The sequence below is a fragment of the Procambarus clarkii genome, chromosome 18, assembly GCF_040958095.1.
Source record: "Procambarus clarkii isolate CNS0578487 chromosome 18, FALCON_Pclarkii_2.0, whole genome shotgun sequence".
Lineage (NCBI taxonomy): Eukaryota > Metazoa > Arthropoda > Malacostraca > Decapoda > Cambaridae > Procambarus > Procambarus clarkii.
The window spans coordinates 28,965,734-28,978,483 of record NC_091167.1 but is presented as its reverse complement, the minus strand read 5'-3'; the positions used below and the strand labels follow the sequence as shown (position 1 = coordinate 28,978,483).

The 12,750-nt window shown below is 48.9% G+C and overlaps 1 protein-coding gene across 2 annotated transcripts in view; it reads left to right on the top strand.

The window, feature by feature from the left end:
• The first annotated feature begins 3,882 nt into the window (after positions 1-3,882).
• LOC123754361 (ADAMTS-like protein 5) overlaps positions 3,883-12,750 on the top strand; it is a 116,108-nt gene continuing 107,240 nt past the window's right edge. The window contains exon 1 of one of the 2 annotated variants that reach the window (XM_045736703.2): positions 3,883-5,097. The gene's annotated coding sequence lies outside the window, so the exon portion shown is untranslated. Of the gene's footprint in view, positions 5,098-6,030; positions 6,523-12,750 lie in introns of those variants that run through there. The other variant, XM_045736702.2, reaches the window with a different exon arrangement.

Below are 12,750 nucleotides of genomic sequence, written 5' to 3'. Positions count from 1 at the left end.
ATCTATTTCTCCATCTATTAATCTATCGGTTCATCTGCCTATCTACCATCTATTTATTGTCATGATATGAGGCAACGTAGCCTAGCCTCCTGGGCGTCCCTGAGGGAATACATTCCTGTGCCAGCATGGAATACATTCCTGTGCCAGCATGGAATACATTCCTGTGCCAGCATGGAATACAATGTGTAGAGATGATAAATAATGTAAGAAATAATTAGCGACTCTCTCTCTACTACTAATTAGCAGAGAGAGTGAGAACTGGAAATATGGTGAGGAAGAATCGAGAGGCGATCCGATTTCTCCTTTCTGAACTGGAAATTTCCAGGGAGACGGACGGGCTGGTAAGTTCGAAACGAAATGGAGAGAGTCTGACCTGTCTTAGGAGACGGTGACGTCTCGCGGCGGGAAAAACCTGCCTCTTCACCTCCTAGATTCGAGAGGGTCGGACGCCTGTAGCTTTTCCCGTTTCCAGCGCTCGTTTCAGCGCTCGTAGACCCGTGGGACGGACCTAACCACTCTTACGTCAAGGCTGGCACAACTAGGAAGACGGTACGAGCAGCTGCTCCTGATAAATAGCTGAATTCGTCGGGATTGGAGAAGATGTGCTGAGGGTGTGTCACGTCGCTGCGACCGGCAGCTTGACTCACTGAGGCCGTCGTGTGTCATCAAAAAGACGACGATCTTCGTTTGTCGCAGCTCGTTAGGAGGCGGATGACAGGTGATTATTGAAGGTCAGTGTGGCTCTGAGGCCGGACCGACGAACACACACGCAGGAAGGGAACGAAGACGATCAGAAGGCTGCAGCGGAGCGGCTCAGCTGTCGACCAGTGTGTACTGTCATCCAGTAGACAGGACTGCGGACACGCACTGTGGAGGTACGCCTACAGGGACCTGTAGTGCTTTTTTGATGAAGCTGTAGTGGACTCTGTGGGACTAAGAAATTCCTAGAGGCCGGAGTTCGTCAGCCGAGAGAGCGGCTGTGTGGAGTGTTACCAAGGAAAAGGTGAACTTGTAGAGTCTGGGAGGTTGGGAGGAACCAGCTCTTAAATTGATATTTTGGAGATTTACAAAAAAGTGGCCGAGACTTGTGGCCCCGACACCTAGTGAGGGCTGCTGAAATCCAATGAGAGTGTGGGACAACTAGTGAGATTCCTGATTAGGGTCCGTGAGTGAGCTAGTTCCAAAGGAACCAATCTAAAACAGATGTTGCGTGTTGTAGGAGACAGTAACGAAGGAGACATTCCTTACCTCATCTCGCAAGATACAGACAAGGATATTTTTACTGAACTTCAGAAAAAATATTGCATAATCCAACCCAGCCTCTTAAACTAACAGTACTTATGGCAACTCTTTGACTGAACGTACAAAAATGGACAGTTTCAGACAATAACGTTCATGTTTCGTATTATTAATATCGTAGGGAGCACAAATCTAAAACATTCCTAAACCTATTATAGCACATATATGTACTACATTACCTTGAGGTGCTTTCGGGGCTTAGCGTCCCCGCGGCCCGGTCGTCGACCAGGCCTCCTGGTTGCTGGACTGGTCAACCAGGCTGCTCGCAGCCTGACGTACGAATCACAGCCTCGTTGATCAGGTAAGCAAAATAAGCCTTAGGCCATTAAGCCTCAGATAGTGTTTATGAGGCCTACTATTACTTGGACATCCTAGGTTAATTACCCTCTGTAACTACTCTACCATCCTCTTACATGTAACCACCTGGGCTCGTTCAGTAAGACAAGGCGTTCGCTTTGTGGCTCTTAACAGGCCAGTTGTGCACGGTTGACCAGATGGTTGGTGTAAGTACTGTTATCTTAATAGGATGGGCTGGTATCAATATATATATGATACTTAATTTTTTTTATTATTTAGAAAGGTGGAGAGTAAGGGTGTAGGGAGGGGGAAGTAAGGGTGTAGAGGGGGGGGACACCCCCTCTACAAAAAAGGGGTGTTAGGAAGAGAAGGTTCAGGAATTCAAGAGATAATGAAATTATGAAAAGGGTTTAATTGCCGGGGAATTACTACTGAAATTAATACAAGGGTATTGCGAGGATGTGGTTAATGGGTGGGGTAGGTAGGATGGGAAGAGGGAACTATCAGGGGGAAAGCGCCAAGCCATTACGACTATATATCACTGGGAAGGGGGTCAGGATAAGGATTTGGGATGGGACGGTGGGGAAAAAATTGGTGCCCATCCGCTTGGACGGTCGGGGATTGAACGCCAACCTGCATGAAGTGACACCGTCGCTCTACCGTCCAGCCCAAGTAGCTGGGCGTAGAACAGGGATGGGTAACACGAGGATAGACAGGTAGAGTGTAAGGGAGGGAGGGGGAAGAGTAGAACATGAAGGGAAGGTGTTGGGGTAAGAGAGGGGAGGAGGGAGGAGGGTAGTGGACGGGGGAGGCATCAGATGGCTCGACCTTCAGTGTGGCTGATGCAGTGGCGGTGGGAGGACGCACCGCTCGTCTCCTCGCTCCCTCCTCAACGTGCTGACAGTTTCCCTCTTGTGTCCACCGCAGCCGTCATACCCGACCGTCAGTTCGCATTCGCCAGCCCCGCCTCCCGCCCTCGGGGCCGGCCCCAACCGCCCCGTCACACTCAATAAAAATATCAATCCAAGGAATTTGAACCCCAAGACACAGAAGGGGCAGGTGTCGTGTGAACCCTTGCGGTGAGGGCCTTCCAGCCATCACAGCCTCTCCTGCCGGCCCCTCTTGCCATCTTATAAATGGAAAACTGTACCGTAGCGAGTGGAGGTGAGGCGGTCGAGGCGACGCACCTGTGAGGGGCGTGAGGTAGTGAGGGTTCTTATTGATGTGTGGTTCATGAGGGTGAAGCCTGGCCAGTCTAGAGGCTCCTAGGGAGGGTAAGGCTCGCCCTCCTCCTCCTTCCCTCAGTCTTGACCCGCCAGGTAGGTGGCTCCTCTCAGGCTCCTCTCCTCCTCTGGTGGTGCCCACGTGAGGCATCACACTGGTGGTGAGGCATCACACTGGTGGTGAGGCGTCACAGGTGAGGCATCACACTGGTGGTGAGGCATCACACTGGTGGTGAGGCGTCACACTGGTGGTGAGGCGTCACAGGTGAGGCATCACACTGGTGGTGAGGCATCACACTGGTGGTGAGGCGTCACAGGTGAGGCATCACACTGGTGGTGAGGCATCACACTGGTGGTGAGGCGTCACAGGTGAGGCATCACACTGGTGGTGAGGCATCACACTGGTGGTGAGGCGTCACAGGTGAGGCATCACACTGGTGGTGAGGCATCACAGGTGAAGCATCACACTGGTGGTGAGGCGTCACAGGTGAGGCATCACAGGTGAGGCATCACACTGGTGGTGAGGCATCACACTGGTGGTGAGGCGTCACGGGTGAGGCATCACACTGGTGGTGAGGCGTCACAGGTGAGGCATCACACTGGTGGTGAGGCATCACACTGGTGGTGAGGCGTCACAGGTGAGGCATCACACTGGTGGTGAGGCATCACAGGTGAGGCATCACACTGGTGGTGAGGCGTCACAGGTGAGGCATCACAGGTGAGGCATCACACTGGTGGTGAGGCATCACAGGTGAGGCATCACACTGGTGGTGAGGCGTCACAGGTGAGGCATCACAGGTGAGGCATCACACTGGTGGTGAGGCATCACAGGTGAGGCATCACAGGTGAGGCATCACACTGGTGGTGAGGCGTCACAGGTGAGGCATCACAGGTGAGGCATCACACTGGTGGTGAGGCATCACACTGGTGGTGAGGCATCACACTGGTGGTGAGGCATCACACTGGTGGTGAGGCATCACACTGGTGGTGAGGCATCACACTGGTGGTGAGGCGTCACGGGTGAGGCATCACACTGGTGGTGAGGCGTCACAGGTGAGGCATCACACTGGTGGTGAGGCATCACACTGGTGGTGAGGCGTCACAGGTGAGGCATCACACTGGTGGTGAGGCATCACAGGTGAGGCATCACACTGGTGGTGAGGCGTCACAGGTGAGGCATCACAGGTGAGGCATCACACTGGTGGTGAGGCATCACAGGTGAGGCATCACACTGGTGGTGAGGCGTCACAGGTGAGGCATCACAGGTGAGGCATCACACTGGTGGTGAGGCATCACACTGGTGGTGAGGCATCACACTGGTGGTGAGGCATCACACTAGTGGTGAGGCATCACAGGTGAGGCATCACACTAGCGCCAAGACACACAGGTGAGGAGATAAGACGATGGATGCTGCGTCAGATCAGCTCCCAGAGGGCCCACTACCCACCACCTCACTACGGTAACCACTGAAGTTCCACTGCCTCAAGACCTGCCAGAGAAGTGTGCTGCCAGAGTCGAACAGCCCCCCCCCCCCCTCCCCCCTCGCGTCGATCAGTCCGAACAGCTAATTTTAAAGTCGACCTTACTGACCGAGAGACTCAAATGTGACCGGGATAGACTGTAGACCATTCAGCTATCAAACCAGGACGGCGGACATCATTTGCCGCCACAGACCAACTTAGAAGTGAGAAAGTTGAGTACTGTGTGAGCTCCAAACACGGATGGTTGACTCCGTGTTCACCAGGAAGTTAAGGAACACTGTTCACCAGGAAGTTAAGGAACACGGATAAATAACATCGTGTTCACAGCCAACAGCGAATAATGCTTATGGAACCCTCTTGGCGGAGATTCTGTACCGCGACGCTGAACATCTGGCCGGAACGCCCACACACCAACTGAACGCCCACACACCGGCTGAACGCCTACACACCCACACACCTGCTGGACACCCACACACCTGCTGGACACACCTGGCGTGCACGTCCGTCCTCTCCACCTGAGACGCGAGTCAGGCAACTTGGGACAACTTGCATCTGACGATGAGCTCCGTGGAGCAGATATATCTAGTGACTTGAAATACAAGATGACATTAACTTAAGGATAAAAACATTAAGTGTGCTGCCTGAAGGTGGGAAGACGCCCCAGGGGAAGACGCCCCAGGGGGAGACGCCCCAAGGGGAAGCGCCCCAAGGGGAGGTGCCCCTAGGGGTGGAGACTTACCTACAGCCAGTACCAACTGGAGCAAGAGGGACGCCTCCCTTACCTAGAAGCCACACAGGTAAGTTACCTCTATCTTCAACTTTGCAGCTGTCACTACTTTGGGTTTTCAAACGATTCTGTCAACTGGTACTTGGCCCCACGGAACTGGGGTAGCAATACCGGGAATCAGGGACACAATACCAGGAATCAGGGACACAATATCAGGAATCAGGGACACAATACCGGGAATCAGGGACACAATACCGGGAATCAGGGACACAATACCGGGAATCAGGGACACAATACCGGGAATCAGGGACACAATATCAGGAATCAGGGACACAATACCGGGAATCAGGGACACAATACCGGGAATCAGGGACACAATACCGGGAATCAGGGACACAATACCGGGAATCAGGGACACAATACCGCGAATCAGGGACACAATACCGGGAATCAGGGACACAATACCGGGAATCAGGGACACAATACCGGGAATCAGGGACACAGTACCGTAGACCCTGGAAACATTCCATGGTCTGGAATTATATAAACAGCATACCTGAACACCTGGGCAGGTGAGCAGGTACCAGGTATGCACGATGCGCCCAGCTTAATTTAGCACCAAGGCATGATTGTATGATTGTGTTGTCTTAACACAACAATCCTGCCTCCGTAGATGTTCACACTGCGGCTCTTGAGAGCCCAGAGTGTTGATAAGCCAGTGACGGTTTGTCAGCTAAACTCTTATTGGCATTTAACATTAACAGTTTGCAAACTGTTAAGAAACTACTGGTAGCGGGACTAACAGCAGTAATACCGTACGAGTTTACTACCCATTGTTGGTGTGTGTTTATGGTTATTATGGCAAAAAACTCTGCAATTTCACGGGATAAATACAGGTAGGGTAGTTCCCATAGTTGTCGTTGGGTGGCGCGCGCATTGTTTACATTTTTCAAGGGTTGGAGGGAGGGAAAAAAAGAAAGAGCTGCCAGTCGGCTGTCTGCCGTCATGGGGGGAGGAGTCTTTCTTAGTTGTGGTGGTAAAGCCTAGTGTTATGACCCGCCGGAAGCCGTTAGCGCCGTTATTGATACTTACAATCTCTTCTCTCAAACAATACACCGTATTTTGACGCTATAATCTCCAACGGATCAAATAAAGGATATTGTAGCGCTCAAAACTCACGTTTTCTATGTGTGGCTGTTGTGGTTAGGTTACTGTCACGTGTTTTAGTAGCCCATATTTTGTCCGTTGTGGCAAATGGTGAGGACGAGCCCTGATTCGCTGAACCCGAGCAACCCACCCAACCTATCGAGTCCAGTGCATAGAAAATGTAGATATTTGTGAGAGTTTACTCTCCATAGTAGGCTGTATTTGTAACGTTGGCTCCCATAGCGTCCAGAACACGACCTACTGGTTGAGAGAGGACGAGATGACTCCACGTGGAAGATCATGCTACAAGCATCATGCAGCTTCCCCTCTCTCAGCCTCCAGTAAACAGGTAATGTACAAGCTGTATAAATTGGGCCAAATGTAGACCAGGAGATCATCTACTTGTGTTTGGATGTAGACTAAGTCATCATCTACTTGTGTTTATATGTAGAGTAGGACATCATCTACTTGTGTTTGGATGTAGAGTAGGACATCATCTACTTGTGTTTGGATGTAGAGTAGGACATCATCTACTTGTGTTTGGATGTAGAGTAGGACATCATCTACTTGTGTTTGGATGTAGATTAAGACATCATCTACTTGTGTTTGGATGTAGATTAAGACATCATCTACTTGTGTTTGGATAAGACATCATCTACTTGTGTTTGGATAAGACATCATCTACTTGTGTTTGGATGTAGACTAAGTCATCATCTACTTGTGTTTAGATAAGACATCATCTACTTGTGTTTAGATAAGACATCATCTACTTGTGTTCGGATATAATTGGACGTACACTCGCCAGCACACAGGTGTCAGTTTGGCTTCATCAATATACAGGTATTCATTGATTCATTAATGTCTTATGCATATTGTAGTCGTTAATTAGAAGAGATGTTATTCAGAGAGTGAAGATATTATTCAGAGAGTGAAGATATTATTCAGAGAGTGAAGATGTTATTCAGAGAGTGAAGATGTTATTCAGAGAGTGAAGATGTTATTCAGAGAGTGAAGATATTATTCAGAGAGCGAAGATGTTATTCAGAGAGTGGAGATGTTATTCTGAGAGTGAAGATGTTATTCAGAGAGTGAAGATGTTATTCAGAGAGTGGAGATGTTATTCAGAGAGTGAAGATGTTATTCAGAACAATGGTTATTTACTTTTAAGCAATGTTATTTTCTGACTACCTTGAGGTTACCTTGAGATGATTTCGGGGCTTTAGTGTTCCCGCGGCCCGGTCCTCGACCAGGCCTCCACCCCCAGGAAGCAGCCCGTGACAGCTGACTAACACCCAGGTACCTATTTTACTGCTAGGTAACAGGGGCATAGGGTGAAAGAAACTCTGCCCATTGTTTCTCGCCGGCGCCTGGGATCGAACCCAGGACCACAGGATCACAAGCCCAGTGTGCTGTCCGCTCGGCCGACCGGCTCCGACTAACTTGAACTATATGAATGTTTACGGCCTAAGTTACCCCCAAGTATATTGTCCATGAATTTTAGAGAAAGGTTTAGGCTTGTGTAAACACACCAAATGCACCAATTTGCGTTCCCTCAAATTGTGATATAATCTGTCGAGTCTTGGATACCAATCCTTCTATTTCTTCATAACGCTGGAGACAACGATCCTTAAGAATAGTCACTACCGGTATTATATATTTGTGTTCTTGAGAATAGCCTCATGTCTTGACCAACAAATCCACAAGAGCCGTGACAAGGATTCGAACCTGCGTCCGAGAGCATCCCAACCTCATGTCTTGATCTTCAGCCTCTTGGTATAGCTGGAGCTCTTTGACTCTATACACATCGTCTATGGCATCTGTATAAAAACGTAAGTATCCATAAAAAGTTAATTTAAATCAAAATGAAAAGTTTTCCAATCGAGTGCTGCAGTACTCTGATATTTGTTATGAATTTAATTAATGTGATGTAAATGTCAAATTACAAATGACATGTGTGTCAAATGGATAAAATTTTACACGCAAAATTATCGGCGATTCTCTTGTGAAATTGTGGCTGGTGTACGTGTCGACCGGGTTTATATGGTGATGTGAAGCGGTATTATATATATATATAAATATATATATATATATATATATATATATATATATATATATATATATATATATATATATATATATATATATATATATATATATATATATTTGGAAGCTGGTGAAATATATTCCTTTGCTGTACTAGTGATGGGAGCTGTGTATTGGAGAACATTCCTGGATGTGTATATACGTGATCCACTCATGCAAGGTGGCTTCCTTGTCAGGGCTGGGACGAGGCCCCTAGGAAGCCCTTGCTAGGTGCCAGTGCTGGGGATGAGGCCCTAGGAAGACCTGGCTAGGTGCCAGTGCTGGGATGAGGTCATGGGAAGATCTAGCTAGTGCTGGGATGAGACCATGGGAAGACCTGGCTAGGTGCCAGTGCTGGGAATGAGGCCCTAAGAAGACCTGGCTAGGTGCCAGTGCTGGGGATGAGGCCCTAGGAAGATCTGGCTAGGTGCCAGTGCTGGGATGAGGTCATGGGAAGACCTGGCTAGGTGCCAGTGCTGGGGATGAGGCCCTAGGAAGATCTGGCTAGGTGCCAGTGCTGGGATGAGGTCATGGGAAGACCTGGCTTGGTGCCAGTGCTGGGATGAGGTCATGGGAAGACCTGGCTAGGTGCCAGTGCTGGGGATGAGACCCTAGGAAGACCTGGCTAGGTGCCAGTGCTGGGATGAGACCATAGGAAGATCTGGCTAGGTGCCAGTGCTGGGATGAGACCATGGGAAGACCTGGCTAGGTCTTCCCATGGTCTCACAAACCATATACAAACCCGAATCTAAAAAAATTATATATATTATGAATAACAGAGGTCCTAGACCAGAGCCTTGAGGCATTCCACTTACAACATTTTCCCAGTCTGACTTGACGCCAGTTATACTAACTTTGTTTCCTTTAGTATAGCCATGCCCTAATCCATCTTAATATAGCACTCTCAATACCGTCAGCTTCTATCTTTTTAATCAGTCTTTCATGTGGCACTGTATCAAAAGCTTTGCTAGGTAAGGTACACAACATCACAAACCTTACCACTACCAACTGCCTCAACTATGCTGGAATAAAAAGATAGCAAATTAAACAATGAACGGCCATTTGTAAAACATGTTGTGAATCATTTATGAATTTATGTTTTTCAAGATGAAGACGAATGGTATGTGCAATTATCTATTCAAGTAACTTTCCCACAACAGACGTTAAGCTAATTGGTCGATAGTTTGACGCAAGTGATCTATCTCCTTTCTTGAAAATTAGTACCACATTTGCAACCTTCCATGACTCTGGCACTCTACCTGACTCTAATGATTTATTAAATATGGTAGACAGTGGGTCACAAAGCTCCTCTTTGCATTCTTTAAGCACCCTGGCAAACACTTCATCCGCCCTGGGGATTTGTTTGCCTTGAGTTTCACTATTTGTTTAATAACATCCTCCCTGGTAACTGTTAGACTAGTCAACCTGTCCTCGTCCCCACCCACATAAACTTGTTCCGCTGAAGGCATAGTGTTAAGTTCCTCTTTAGTAAATATAGAGATAAAATATTTATTTAAAATACTACTCATCTCTTTGTCATTATCCGTTATCTGACCTGTCTCAGTTTTTAATGGACCAATCCTTTCCCTAGTCGTAGTTCCATATAACTGAAAAAAAACTTAAGATTTGTCTTTGCTTGGCCTGCTATACGAACTTCATAGTTTCTCTTTTGCCTTATCTCTTTTTTAACATTTCTAACCAGTTGTACGAATTCCTGTTCTAAACTAACTTCCCCATTCTTAATCCTTTTGTACCACGCTCGCTATCTATAATGTTCTTCAGATCCTTTGTTATTCATTTTGGGTCATTAGAATTCGACCCCTCCCCCACCCCCCCTTCCTGTTCTTAATAGTGGTAAGAAGGGTCCGGCCGGCCAGGTGGGCCCAGGTAAGGTTGTTTACAAGGTGCCGTAGAGTGACAGGTGACAGAGTGACAGGTGACAGAGGGAGTGTCGCCCCCCCCCCCAAGGAGCTGTCGTGGCTCCCCCCCCCCAGCCCCCCAGGCTGGCCCCCCCCCCCCCCCCCACCACCCACCAGGTGTTCCGGGTGCTCTCTGCACCAACACAAACCTAAGCGTGGGTAGTAAAAATAGCAGCGTACACAAACCGTGGTCCTGGTCCGAGGACTAACCTCATTCATTACACATTCATGTATGCGTGACTGCGTATGAATTATTCAAAATCACCGGCCGGCAGGAACGCGGGACCCGGGGCCACGGAGCGTGAGACAGGCAGTCATTGGCTGCCTTTAAATTGTGTTGATACATGAGAGAGAGAGAGAGGGAGAGAGGGAGAGAGAGAGGGAGAGAGAGAGGGAGAGAGAGAGAGAGAGAGAGAGAGAGGGAGAGAGAGGGAGAGGGAGAGAGAGAGAGAGAGATAGAAATAAACGAGCAGGTATGAAGGTTCCCCTCCCATACCTGCTAACTCCCCTCCCCCCACCTCTCCATCACTCATTAGGGGACAGACAGCGTCTTAGAGTGATCCCCCCCCCCACCACCACCGTCACTGTGGGGCTGACATGGCTTTCCTTAATTTTTTGGTTATAAGCGATGAGGGAGCACCCCCCCCCCAACCCCGCCCCCCCCACAAACCCCCGCCCCCCCCACCCCCGCCCTCCCCACCCCCGCCCCCCCCCCACCCGCACCACACGGTCTCTTGACAGACAGACTGACAGACTACTGGTTGGTGTCATCTGGTGTGGTGGTGTAAGACTGCCGGAGCTCCACTGCCGCAGCCTCCGCAGAGATCCACAAAAGGAACTTGGAGACGTGACACAGGTATTGATGATACTGGAGGCAGCGTGTGTGTGTGTGTGTGTGTGTGTGTGTGTGTGTGTGTGTGTGTGTGTGTGTGTGTGTGTGTGTGTGTGTGTGTGTGTGTGTGTGTATGGTGTGTGGGTGTGTGTGTGTGTGTGTGTGTGTGTGTGTGTGTGTGTGTGTGTGTGTGTGTGTGTGTGTGTGTGTGTGTGTGTGTGTGTGTATGGTGTGTGGGTGTGTGTGTGTGTGTGTGTGTGTGTGTGTGTGTGTGTGTGTGTGGGTGTGTGTGTGTGTGTGTGTGTGTGTGTGTGTGTGTGTGTGTGTGGGTGTGTGTGTGTGTGTGTGTGTGTGTGTGTGTGTGTGTGTGTGGTGTGTGTGTGGGTGTGGGTGTGGGTGTGGGTGTGGGTGTGTGTGTATGGTGTGTGGGTGTGTGTGTGGGTGTGGGTGTGTGTGTGTGTGTGTGTGTGTGGGTGTGGGTGTGTACTCACCTAGTTGTACTCACCTAGTTATGTTTGCGGGGGTTGAGCTCTGGCTCTTTGGTCCCGCCTCTCAACCGTCAATCAACAGGTGTACAGATTCCTGAGCCTATCGGGCTCTATCATATCTACACTTGAAACTGTGTATGGAGTCAGCCTCCACCACATCACTTCCTAATGCATTCCATTTGTCAACCACTCTGACACTAAAAAAGTTCTTTCTAATATCTCTGTGGCTCATTTGGGCACTCAGTTTCCACCTGTGTCCCCTAGTGCGTGTGCCCCTTGTGTTAAACAGCCTGTCTTTATCTACCCTATCAATTCCCTTCAGAATCTTGAATGTGGTGATCATGTCCCCCCTAACTCTTCTATCTTCCAGCGAAGTGAGGTTTAATTCCCGTAGTCTCTCCTCGTAGCTCATACCTCTCAGCTCGGGTACTAGTCTGGTGGCAAACCTTTGAACCTTTTCCAGTTTAGTCTTATCCTTGACTAGATATGGACTCCATGCTGGGGCTGCATACTCCAGGATTGGCCTGACATATGTGGTATACAAAGTTCTGAATGACTCTTTACACAAGTTTCTGAATGCCGTTCGTATGTTGGCCAGCCTGGCATATGCCGCTGATGTTATCCGCTTGATATGTGCTGCAGGAGACAGGTCTGGCGTGATATCAACCCCCAAGTCTTTTTCCTTCTCTGACTCCTGAAGAATTTCCTCTCCCAGATGATACCTTGTATCTGGCCTCCTTCTCCCTACACCTATCTTCATTACATTACATTTGGTTGGGTTAAACTCTAACAACCATTTGTTCGACCATTCCTTCAGCTTGTCTAGGTCTTCTTGAAACCTCAAACAGTCCTCTTCTGTTTTAATCCTTCTCATAATTTTAGCATCGTCCGCAAACATTGAGAGAAATGAATCGATACCCTCCGGGAGATCATTTACATATATCAGAAACAAGATAGGACCGAGTACAGAGCCCTGTGGGACTCCACTGGTGACTTCACGCCAATCGGAGGTCTCACCCCTCACCGTAACTCTCTGCTTCCTATTGCTTAGATACTCCCTTATCCACTGGAGCACCTTACCAGCTACACCTGCCTGTCTCTCCAGCTTATGTACCAGCATCTTATGCGGTACTGTGTCAAAGGCTTTCCGACAATCCAAGAAAATGCAGTCCGCCCAGCCCTCTCTTTCTTGCTTAATCTTTGTCACCTGATCGTAGAATTCTATCAAGCCTGTAAGGCAAGATTTACCCTCCCTG